This window comes from Melozone crissalis, unplaced genomic scaffold, assembly GCF_028551555.1.
Source record: "Melozone crissalis strain CALT ecotype California unplaced genomic scaffold, PUWL_Pcris_2 ptg000016l_1, whole genome shotgun sequence".
Taxonomy (NCBI): domain Eukaryota; kingdom Metazoa; phylum Chordata; class Aves; order Passeriformes; family Passerellidae; genus Melozone; species Melozone crissalis.
This window is the reverse complement of record NW_026535794.1, coordinates 34856914-34869904: the sequence shown is the minus strand read 5'-3', so window position 1 is coordinate 34869904 and position 12991 is coordinate 34856914. Positions and strand designations below refer to the sequence as shown.

The window sequence follows — 12991 nt, the reverse complement described above, 5'->3', positions numbered from 1 at the left end:
CAAACCCCACCAAAACCATTTCATTAAGGAAGAGTAGGTCAAGGTAGCTATGCTTGACAGTCTAGTTTATGCCTAAAGAGAAGGATCAGAAGGGTTTTTTTTCTGCATAAGAGCCTCAAAAATATAATAAAACCTACAAAAGGTAGAAGATGAATGGGAGATCTTTTTCTGTGTTCCATTTTACATTAAAATACTTTTAATTGCTGCTGTGAAATATGTCTGTTAATGATTTTTTTTTCCTTTTCCTGACAAAGTCACCATATTAAAGACTGAATTTTGGTCATTGAGTGCATTAGTTGATAGCAGTAGTGGGCTTATTTATGAACTGTCACAGAGGACAATAATGTCTTCAAAAGCATGCAAATGGAATTTCAAGGCCATGCTTGTGTTACGTGTGTTTCTTACCTAATGTTTGGTGTTTAGTATCTCAGCAATGCTTGCTGGTGTGAATGCTGGGGTAATGTAATAGCCATGTAGAAGAAGGTGCTCTTTTACTGAAAATAAATCAAATGCAGCTTTAACAAGTGCCACTCAGAGAAAATTGTGATCAGAATTTGTAGGGAGCTAACTTAGGAGGCTGTAAAATCTGATTTTGGTTGTTCACACGCAAATAATAGCAGTAATCTGTTGATCTGATTTTTTTTCTCTGAATATTTAGAAAATGCTTGCATAAAATTCTAGATGTATTTTCCTTTATTTTAAAAACAGTTATTATTTTTAGATAGATAGTATAAAATTATATTTATAAATTGTATTGGGGAGGAGGTTCTTTGTTTTCCTGCTAGCTCATAGATGAGCAAAAGGTATATTTTTTTTATATATATAGCCAGCCATCCAGCCAGAAATAAAGGTAGATTAAGTTTCTAAACTACACACAAATAATTATTCAAGTTTTTCTTGGCAGCATTTGGTGAACATATTTTTGGTATTTTTAATTCTCTGCATGTCCCTTTTTGTGTTATTTTGTATACTACCTAAACTTAATCCTATTATTATTTAAAGTATGACTCTCTTTCCACTTGTAGTGTAATTCCATTTGTGCTATCTTGAGAGGAGGGATTTGCTTATTCTGTTTGCTTCAAAGCCAAAAATTCAGCAGCATTTGCAGCCTTTTATACATGAATGTTGCTAAATTAACCTCCATATTTTTCTTGTTCTCACTACCAGAGGTGATGGTCAGGGAATCATATTTGGGGACCTTAGTTAATACATCACATTATTTTAATACTATTTACAACTGCAATGATTATTAAGTTCTCTGTAATTTGTAGGCTGATTTTTTTTGTTGCAATTTCAGGTTTGTGAAATAGTGCAGCAACTTCTTATGTAATATGTCTGAACCAATTATAATTTCTTTCTATATTAGATATGTAATGTTCAAGCCTGTAGTTTGCTGTAATTTTAAGTACTCATAATATTTCTCTATAACATATTTACTTGAAATACTACTTTTTCATTTAATGATGCGAGTACAAAATGAGTTCTTGCAGGTTTTTTCTTTTGTGGTGCAACTGCACCTGAGCCTTGCAAAATACTACTTTCATTCTCTTGGTTTGGCTCTCTCTTGAGCGGTGACTGCCAAATAGTTCAAATTCCTCATCTGTTTGACTGTGTCTGAATCTTGCAACTGCTCCTTGCTTTCTGCAGTTAGTCCTAGAAAGAGATTGCCTCCCTTCCTGCCCTCTCCTGGATGCTGTCAGTACATGGATAACTGTAATATTTGAAATACCAAGCAAATCCATCCCCTGTTACGGGCTGGAGTGATGGAAGCTGTGATGCTCTTTCAGGAGATCTCACGCCCTTCTTTAAGAGCTGATTTGTGTTGTAAGAGGCAAAAAAAAGTACAGGGGCTCTCTGAGTGGGGCTTACATGAATCCTGAGAACACCCAGCTTGCAGCTGTAGGTAATTTACAGCTGTTCTAGGTCTGTGGAAGGTAATACAACTGCAGAAGGACAGGCAGTGGATCCCATGTTACTGGAGTACCTCAGCAAAAGTTTCTTAGGTACCCTTTGTAGCTTTCTAGCATGCAGTCGTACAGCAGGAAGAAGAGGAAGCTTTAAACATGTCTACACTTGTGATTTAGGGCAAGTTTTGCCCAAAATAAACAAGGCATGCATGTCTTGGGATAATTCTACTACTCACAAGAAGCAGCATATTCTCTCTTTGTTGAACGCCTCTTTTTTGTATGATGCTATTTTCAACTGAACCCTGAGGGCTGGCTGGTTGGAATCTTTCTTATTAATGCTTTGAAGGAAAATTAGACCTGGAATCTGAGAAAATATCTCTTAATATTTCATAATGTATGTTTCACTGTTGTGCTTCTAGGTGTTTATCAAACAAAACATAATTTCTTGCTTTTCATAGTAAAACTTAATAACACTTACTGATTTTTCTGTGTGTTCTAAATTTGTGTAGAGTGTGCAAAATCCAATTATTGCCAGGGTTTTTAATTGTTTCAGTAACCCCATCATGACTGCTTATTGACCCTCTTGCTGAGAGACTCCCAATTAAGAGTTGTTCTTGCAGTCTTTCTAAACTAAATTTCCACTACTTCTGAAGAATCTCTAGTACTTATGATTTGCAGTACTAGCAATCTCTTATGAAGACTGTGTAAAATATAAAAAATTGTCTTATAATCATGAAATGAAAATTGCAGTTATGGCAAACAACATTGGTAGGTAATTAAGCTATATTTAAATTGATGTTAATACTTGGAAGTTGCTATCTTATGTTTATGTTGTGATGAATGACTATTTTTTGAAATACACATGTCAATCTCTGTTGAATTTATTAATTCTTTGGAAGGTAATTACTGTTATGCTTTTGAAAATGTCCATAATAAACACTCCCATTCTGTACATGCTTTGCAAAGCACTTATATACGTATGGGGTACATACATGTACAGCCCATGGATAAGAATGGGCTATGCTTAATACCAATGTAGTAATTTCTTTTTAAATTCAGTGACCTTATTCAGGATTATTATTTTGCCATTGTTAGTACTAGTATTGGAATGATTGTCAAAGGGTCCACATTTTTTACAGTACTGAAAGAGGAAAGCCCACTTTATATTAAAGTATTATCTTTCTGGAGATAGCAAACAAGTCTTTCTAGGATTACCTGCCAAATAAAGTGTTTAAGGTTATTGCAGGATTGTAATAAATTCAAGGTATCTGTATTTGCATATGTTTTTAGTAAGTTAGGGACTTCTCTGTGGGAGGAATACAGCTCCTATGTTTTTCAGCAGTGTCTTCCAGCATTAACTCTAACCAGACTGTAACATCTTGGTTTTGTCTTTGGAGTTGCTTCTGGGAAAAAATGATTTTTTTTTATCAGATCTGATTTCCTTCACAGCTACCTCCATGTGCGAGGAGCAGGTGATGGTGTAAGGTACCTCGATTCTTTAAATTCACAATTGATATAGTGGTCATGGCTTGGAGAAGCTCAGGACTGTATTTTCTACTTCCATAGGAATGGTCACAGATTCTCTTCTTGAATCAATTAAGACCTTAGATTTCCAAACCATTTAGGAAATGCACTGTTGGTATTCTACCGACAGAATCATTGATTGATAGGGCTGCTGTCTAGGGCTGAAGTGATTGTGGGTGCTTTTATTTAGCTTCATGGCTTCTGGTTTGCTTGAGGGGTTTGGAGTTTTTTTTTAATATCAGAAGAAATGAAGAGCACAGCACAAGGCTTGACTGAACACTTGCTTGAATGGGAATTTGGAACAATTTAAATTTCCAAGGCTTGTAATATGTGAGTGCTGTTAATCACGTTAGCAAGCTGGCCTTCTCTCAGTGCTGACATGATTTACAGTATTGGTATTAAGCTTTGCACTATTCCAAAGGTAAAGCTGATTTACCAGCTTCTAGTTGGGATGTTTCTTCTGATTATAGAAAAAATATTTCATAATCTATGACAGACTAGGGCAAATCATATTTATCATTAGAAAGTACTTCTCTAAGAAAGATGAGACCAATAATACCAGGGAAAAAATAACCTGGAAAAGGAGTATAAGTGAAAATGGGATATGAACCAAGACTCAAGAGAAATAATGTTAATTTAGACATTGATGTAAATCACTATACCCAAATATGGGTTTCTTATCCATAAACCATGTTGGTGCTCAGAGCAAGATTAAAGGAGTCTAATAATGAGATTACTTGTTTAGCAAGCTGTTTTTCAATGTTAAATTACTCTTCCCTTTCTCTTCACTTCTGCTGAAAGTAAAATGTAAAAAAGTTGAATATTTTCATTTATGAAGAGCTAAATTGCCATAGATTACTATTAAGGTCTGATATCATGCCAAGATTCATTTTTTACTTGATGTCTAGTTTAAGAACAAGAGATGTCTGGGGTACCCACTCTTTCTTGAGTGCCTGCCAAATCTTCTATGTCAGCATTCCCTCTGATCTTTTAATGGGGGTTAAAAGGAGAAAACCAACGTTTTTATTACAAGTGGAAAGTAGTTCGCAGTAGAGATTGTTTTCTTTTAGTTATTATAATGATGGTAGTGCATCAAATACTATTTTATTTTTATAGGACCATTTTTTTCCTATTTGTTTTTTTCCTTAACTCTGAAATATGGCAGAAAACAGGGAGTGGGGAAACTTCTCAGAAATTTTGTTAGTTGGATAATGAAATGCTTTAAAACTATTCTTTGAAGTTTACGAATGAATGTTGGACTGAGCTTCAGAGTTGTTTTGTGACACCAGGAAAAGCAGCAACCTGGCACCTTTTCTGAAGGTGCCTTTGTTAGCACTGGGGATGTGTTGTCTGGTATGTGCACCCACTGTGGTCAGGGCAGCTGTTTGACTCCTGCAGTGAAATGTGCTGGGGAGCAGCCAGTTAAATGCAATGCAAATCTCTGTGGCTTTTCCCTCTGTGTGTTCTGTTATGGCAAAGTCCTGAGCAAATTAACAGAGCATAGATGTACTTACTGAAAATTTATGCTGTTTCTATACTGCTTAATTGAGACTATAATGCCCTCAAGGATTTAGCATCTTTTTTGATCTATTAATACCATTTTCTCTTCTATTACATTCTACTTCTGAGTAATATTGTTTCATCCGAAATAGATTATTCAGGTTTGGGTGGTTTTGGTTTGGTTCCCTCCCCTGCTTAATTATGGACATTCAGATCCATCTACCATCATACAATCCTTCCTTTATAACTTCACCTTCCTTTATAGCTGTCTTAGCTGTAGCATTATCAGTGCCACCAGGAAAAGGAAAAGCAGACTGCAACCCTGTAGCTGTTCTGGTGAGCTGTGGAAATTCATAATATCTCTCTGACCAAATGACCTGAATCTAAGAGAGCTGACGTTGTTTTTTCAAATTTATTTTTCTTTGGAATATAATGACTGTGCTTTGTTAATTCAAAATCCACCCTTTTGGGCAGAAACATGAGATTTTTAAGACTGCAGTTAAATAGTGGATGAGAGTTCACGGTTGGAAAACATTTACTCACAGCATCAGAATTTATGCAGAGTATGTCAAAGAGCAGCTGTTGTCAAAATTGGAATTAAAACACCAAACTCGTGTTTAACTGCAGGAAAATAATTTAATCTCCAGTAGGTGAGTGAACTATGGAATCATACATACACACAGATTTCTTCCACAATTTTTTTCTTTTTTTCCCTTTCTCTTTTCTTTTCAGGTGAGATAGGAAAAAAAAATAACCTGGAGGGTGCTGTGTTTCCTAAAATGGCACACATGCGTTCCCTATTCTTGTCCATTTGGCCTGAGAATAAGCACAGCAGCTTTCTGAGAGTTTTTGTGAGTCTGTTCCTGTTGCCCATTGGTCACTACTGACACTGTAGAAAACAATTCAGATTATGACAGCTTTAAGCAGCTCAAACTATCCTTTGCATAAAATCTGTGTTTTTAAGAGAACTGTACCCTTCATAAGGAGCCTCCTTGAAAATTCACTGGTAGGCTCTATTAATCCTACTGATGGCTTCAGTGAACCTTGTCAGTTCATGGGGTTTTAATACCCATAAGCTGAAATAATTCTGCCTAGGTCTTACTCCAATAAATATGCTCTGTAACTTGTAATACAAAAGAATATAGAGTCTTTTGGCTATTGCTGCAGAGGATGACCAGAAGTGGGAAGCAAACGCACTGAGTAAAACCTTGGAAAAACCTGTGGGGGGCAGCAGTGGCTCAGGTCATTCAGAAATGGGGCCATAATTCCCTGAAGGACTACCTTTGCTTCTATTCAGGGAAAGCGCCTTAATTAAAAAAAATAGCGAAAGGGCAGAGCAACACTGAGATGTTTTGGCTCTTGGGAAACTTGTCTTTTCTCTTGGACTCCCTGGCTGCTGCTGTGTGCTGGTTGATCAGGCAGGACTGGTGCAACTTTTGCTTTTGCCTCCAAGAAGCCACTGGAATGGCTGCTGTGGTGTCCTTCCTACACCTCTGGGGAAGATTGAGTGATTTTATTTTCCACAGCAGCTGAACTGCTTGCATCTGTTCTGCTGTCAGTGAGCTTGTATGTCTCCCTTTGTTGGTAGATACCTAGACTAGAGTAGTTTGTGTGGATGGAGAAAAAACCAAGCTGTATAAAGTGTGCAGATGATGCAATGTGGGTCAAACCTCTGCAGAAAGAAGTGTCAGAGATTTAATGTTGATTTTATATGCCATAGGTTGGGGGGGAGAAGGGTTTGGATGCAATTCTCATTGCACAGAGTTGTTAGGAGGAGATGCCTAATTTTTAATACGAGCAGTTTACAACCATTCACAGTTAAACAGTTTATAGGATTCTTGGTAACAAAAGGTGGTCTAATTATAGAGGAAAGGAAAACAATATAGTGAGGATATTTACAATGTGTGACCTATGTGAATTATGATCTTGTTAACTATGCAAAAATGACAAAAACCAGAACCATCCCAGTGAATGAAATGTTTAGCCTTTCCTTAATGAACTTTTAATATAGAAGATATGGAGTAGGCTAATTTTTTTCCCTTTAACATCAAAAGAAGCCTGCACTTTGGGTGAACCTGTTCTTTCTTAAGATTCAGTGCACTAGACTTCAAACTGGAAAAAAAATGACAATATTTTTTCTTTACAACTAGCCCACACTAGAGTGTTTAGTTTCTGCCAGTAAATCACATGCCAGGGTTTCTACTGCCCTCTTAAATCAACTGAAGGTGTGATTCCTTTCCCTGTGATTTTTGTTTAACTTCCCTTTTGTAGTTGATCTTAATTGTTCTTATTTGCAGGCTTTAAATGTTGATGGACTGTGTCATTTATAACCCTTTTTCATTGCACAATGACCTTCATAGGGAAATTTCATACATGTTTTCATTGGGCTTTGGTGGCATTTTTGTTTTATGTATGTAAGTGAAACTGGCAATAAAAATTAGTACTCAGAAGTATGGTCTTCTGATTAAAGCAATGTTATAAAAATCTGGTTATACTATAGATAGCAACTTTCAAAATGTTTTGCAAACCTACACCGAAACTGTGCAAGCACAGATTGCCAAATGTAAGGTCCCCAGTGAATGAAATTTTGTGGTTTTCTCCTAGACAAAAGCAACCAACTGTGAATTTTGTCCCAGACTAATACTTCACATAATGCCAGCTGCAGTATTTCTACCCTTTGCACCTTCATATTGCTGTTTTCAGTTGGAGGAGTTGTACCCTGTACAAACTGAGGTGCAAAGAAACCTCATGTCCCCCATTAGTGTGTCATCCTGTGAAGATAAATGAGTTTTACCCCAAGACATCCCCTCCCTGCCATGAAGCTGTTGCTGAAACTAACAATCCCATCAGGGCTGGGAAGTGCTGATGGAGAGAGGAGCTTGCTACAGTGCAGAGATAGTGGTGTGTAATGAAGTTAGGTGGCTTTAGTTGTGCTCAGCTCAAGTGCATACAGCAGCCTGCCCAAATCAGCATGGCAGGGCAAAAAGGGCAGAAATGTAGAACAAAGTAAATTAGATTTAACCCCCTGGGCACTTCATGACCACCTTGATACTGCTGACTCTAAGAGTAATAGTAAAGAGTAAAAAAAACTCTAATAGATTTGAAAGTCCAGAACCAATGGTTTGTTCTAATTATTTCCACTAGTATATAATTATTTATATGATTATTTCCACTAGCAGGTCAGAAGGACACAGTTGTAAAATTGATGTGCCCTTTTTGAAAGGGTATGAGATGGAGAAGCCTGACAACCTGTCAGGATTTTTGGCCCTGTCCGCTTCCTGCAGTTTTTGTATCCCTGACTTTTGGGTGGATAAGGCAGATCACATGAAAGCTCCAGCACTTGGACTTGGGTGTTGTAACCAGTGCAAGTTTGCCTTCCTTGCTGAGGGTTGATAACATCAGCATCTCATCTCTGGGAACAAGATGATCCTCTTCCCCTCTTGGAAAGAGGCAATTCAAGAGTTCGAAGTTAGAAAAACATGAACTAATTTGGGTTTAGCTAATTTATGGCTGTACAAGAACAGAATTTTCTCATCTTAGTTATTCTTTTCTGTACTTCTGAAAAGCCTGTTCCAACCTTTTCTCCCTGTTTTGGACAGGATGACATTAACTGTCTCTTAACAGTCTCTCATTTTTTTGCTTTCTGTTTTTTAGGAAGGAAGGGACATCACATGTTTTCTCACTTCTTTTCTTTTCTTTTTCTCCTTCCACTTCCAATTTTTAACTAGATTAGCTGGTTTCAACTAACCACAATTCAAAGCAGAAATATCAGAGTTATATTGTTCTCTTATGTTGCATTTTAAATTTTAAATTAATAGAAATAAGGGGGATTCTTTAAACTTACAATGTTCACCAAAAAACCCTTGAGCTTTATGTTTGTATATTCTTTGTGGCTGCTGTTAGAGCTGTAGAATGAACAATGGCTTTTGGGTGGCAGCCCCAAATGAAATCCGTGCCAGCCTCTCTTTCTGGAGGTTCTGTGCACTGCCTGGGAATAAATCAGATTGTAAACATTGGGATTTTGATGCTGGGCTTCCAATATAAGTACCACTGGTAGAAGAAGTCCAGTACAAAAACAAAGTAGAAATAGACTATGTAGGCTGTATATTATAAGTCTTTATATCCCACTACTTCTCGTGTACTAAACAGAGTAACTTCTGACAGTGATTTGGAAGGATGTGTCCAAATTGATAAAGATGTCTTTGGTGGTGTATGAGCTAAGTGGTGACAAGGCTGAAGTGTTTCTCTTGGAGTACGATTGCTGTCAGTAATGCTAGAAGAGAACACTTTTTTTTAGGTAGCAAAACACTGTTTCAGTGCCCATTACTGCAGTATGACACACGGTTAATATATTTTTATTGCATTAATAAACAGAGCTTTGTACTTCTCTGTCTGTTGGCTTTAAACCTTAATCAGAAGATATCCTTTAGATTAAAAGGGGAAATTTGGGATTTGGGTGCTGCTGATGCTGAAACCAGCACTGCATTGCATTTCCTGTTGGATATCTCCAGATTTATCTGTGTTCCAAAGGAAAAAATCCAGCCAGTTGTCTGCCACAGAGCAGGTTAGATAGAGGGCAGTATGATGAAACTCTATTTGATCTCTCAACTTCCCCCATTTTCTCTGTTCAGTAACTCTGCTGTGTCCTGCTGTTCTCCCTTTCTCTGAGGGAAACTGTGAGCATTGTATATGTGAAGAGGCTATGCTCTGAAGAGACAGCCAGTAGGGCCAAGAGTTGTGCAAAATGGAACTGACATATTTGTCTCCTAACAGCAGCTTCTTGTATAATAGGCTGTCCATCCATCCTCTCATAAATTCGGAGTGTTTTGAATGGCATAGTTATCATTTAGGAACATATTTGAAGCCGAGCAAATCCAAGAAGTTTGTCCTGGATGTTTAGAATGGGCAGATTAGGGTTGAACCGTGGTTTTCTAATTTCCATCTTGATGGATGATCTTTTTCTTATCTTCCTTATACTCTTGTACTCTGTTTCATGTTGACATCTTTGTCTTGCAATCTGCTGAGAGAAGGTAATGATGAGGATCACATCATACGGATTATAAAAGACCATTTAACCTCAGCTAAGAGACTTTACTCTCTAGGTGTTGTTGTTTGCAGACTTGGGAGAACAATTTAATTGACCAGACATGGAAGTAGCCATTGGTTTGTGTTCTGATCAAACTTACCTGGATCACAAGGCTGAATTTTGTTTGACAGTAGCTGAAACAACAAAGGTTTACACTATAAAATTAGTTTGTTGTAAGGATCTGAAGCATCTCTTTTGAACTAACTTAAAACTTCAGTGCTGGCAAACAACTGGTCATCAGCAGTGCTGGCCAGAAAAATCCTGCGAAGGAATGTAATAAATCATCAAAATTAAGTATTTTAATCAGATTTCAAATGAAAACAATGGAGAGTTCATTCATATGTATTGCAGGGTAGAGTCATTCTCTGCAACAATCTTTTTATAAGCACTTTGCTATTGAACAACATTGCCAGAATCACTATGTAGCAAACCACCAGATGATGAAAGAAACTGGCTTGTTCTGAATGTTTCATTTATGAACTATTCACTTCAATTTCAGTTTTAAAACTGTAGTACATGTCATAGATCTTGCAGCTTTGAATGTTAAAGAAAATATTAAACATAATTTTAAATTTTTAATTTAATTTTTAATTTTTAATAATTAATTTTAAACATAATTTTAAATCTCTGCCTCAAGTTCTTAATTGAGAACATAAAGGAGTTTGCCTTGAGAGTTAGGTGGAATAATTAGTCTTCCAGGTATCTTATTTTAAATGTAATTGCTTTTGCTACCTCATATACTGTTGGTGGGAAGATATTAGGTAGAAAGCCTGTTATGGGACTCAAATTGTGACTGCAAGATCTTGTTCTTCACCTTAGGATCTAAATTTTTGGACTCTAAACACAGATGACTTTCCCAAAATGCTGATTAGGGATTAGATTCAGAAAGAAGAAGAAAGCAGTGAAACAGAGTTTAATTGTAATTCGCTCTGCTGCTTCTTTATATTGCAATTTTGTTGTTTCATTAGTTCTTCATTGCTGTGGTCTGATAGAATAGGCAAGACCTGAATTTTAAAACTTGAGTCATGATCCCTCTTGTCTCACACTTATTTAAGGTTATGAGAAAGAGATTGGTATTTTTTATTGTATTGCTTCTGCAACTGAAGCAAGAGAGGCAAAATAGAAAAAAACAGCTATGGCTTGTAGCATAAATACCCTGTAATCCTTGACATAGTGTAGGTGTTCAGCTTTCACCCTTTCCACAGTTGTTTTTTGAAATTTTTTTGGTTTTGCTGTCTCAGTAACAATTTGGTGGCTTCCCATGTCATTCTGTAACCCAACACATCTGGAAGAGTGCCAGGGCTGTTGTAATCATAGGCAGCTTTCTATCTGTGAGGGAATGTCCAGTGTTTGTCCCCCATCAGCAGTTTCACATCCCAGCACCAAGAGGGTGAATTATGACAAGTGATTTGCAACCAAGTAGCGTTTTTTTGTCATTAGATATTTGTTCTGTAGTTGTGGGAAGTGAAGTAGGTATATGACAACAGTGAGAGAAAGTGAGAGAAAACAGATAATACCTGGAACAATTTCTCAGTTTTAGTGTGTCTGAACATTCTGTCCTGTTTGCATAAAACAAGAAGAATAGCCTGCATCTGTACCATGCTGAAAAACAAAATGTTACTGTGTGTGCACTGCTAGGTAGGGAGGTTTCTACAGTACAGCAGAGAAATGGAAATCCCTTCCCAGGATGGCAGTCATGCTGCTGCAAACATGCTTAGGAAAGTAGAGGCTGCCAGTGCAGACTGTTGCTGGTTTTAAGGTTTTGAATGTTGTTTCTTTTGTCTTTACAATTATGCTGCAGTAGGTCATGGGGGAGTAGAAGAGGGGAAGCCACATCAGGTCAAGTCACCATTGCTTCCTCATTCTCTACAAAGCTTATGGCTAGAGGAATTAATACACCATGGAGGTAGTAACATGCTTAACAATTATGTTTGGGGTTTTTTTAATATAGAACGACAAGTGATTACAGTAACTCTTACCCAGCCCTTCCTGGAAGATGACAGAAGTTGATTATTTTCTTAGGTTTGCTCAGAACAAAATTTTAAATGCTACTGTATCTCCTTCTGATAGCTTCTGAATGTGTTGGCAGATACATGCTACAATTCCACTGTGGAGTTAAAAAATCTCAATGATAATAGGTTTCCAGAAACCTAATACAGCTTTTGGGGTTGGGGGATTATTGCCTCTGCAGAGTGTGTTAGAGGGAGGACTGTGGAGTTTCCCTTTGTTTTTTGGCTGGTTGGTCGATGTGGATGGAGTTCAAACAAGGCTGTTTCTGCCTGGCCAGTAACAAGCATAGGATTGCATATTTAAAGCAATGGGATGTCCTGGGATATGTGTGAAAACGAAGGATAGCATTTGTGGGAGTTACAATGCATTCACTGACACTGGCAGGGAAGAGTCTGAGGGCAGCAGTGCTGTGAAACACTGGAGACAGAAGGTATCAGTGACATACAGCAAATCTAAAGGAAATTGGTTTGGCTTTTCATTGTGCACATAAAACAGTCTAACCCCAAACTCAGCTTAGAAGCTTAGGAGATCAATTTGTGGGATCAGGCCAGAGAAGTTTAATTCTAGAAAGACCACTCTGTAAGTAGCTGAGGAGGTTCTTTTGAGAGGTGATGATGAATGAATGTGCAATTTGGTGTTTTGTGAATTTCAAGGGCTATGAAATTCTGTTATTGAGGGATACAGCTGTGCTGCCCACATTTCACACAGAACTTGGAAACAAATCATGGCTCTTCCTGTAGAATTGATGGAGGTCTGCATGGAGGGATTACTGGTTATAGTATTTCTTAATTTGATAATAGGGCTGTCACTTTTCAACTTAAATTTCCCTCATTCAAGTTATCGTAGAATCTGTAGATTAAAATGACTTTCTAGATTGATGCTGTTTAATTAGTTTTATAAAAGGAATTTGCAGAACAGCCTCTTGACAACTGCTAGAGTTTGGTTACAGAGGAGCAGAATCCAT

The 12991-nt window shown here is 37.3% G+C and overlaps 1 protein-coding gene across 1 annotated transcript in view; it reads left to right on the top strand.

The window, feature by feature from the left end:
- Positions 1-12991, top strand: part of JAZF1 (JAZF zinc finger 1) — a 187627-nt gene that overhangs the window by 63515 nt on the left and 111121 nt on the right. The window lies entirely within an intron of this gene.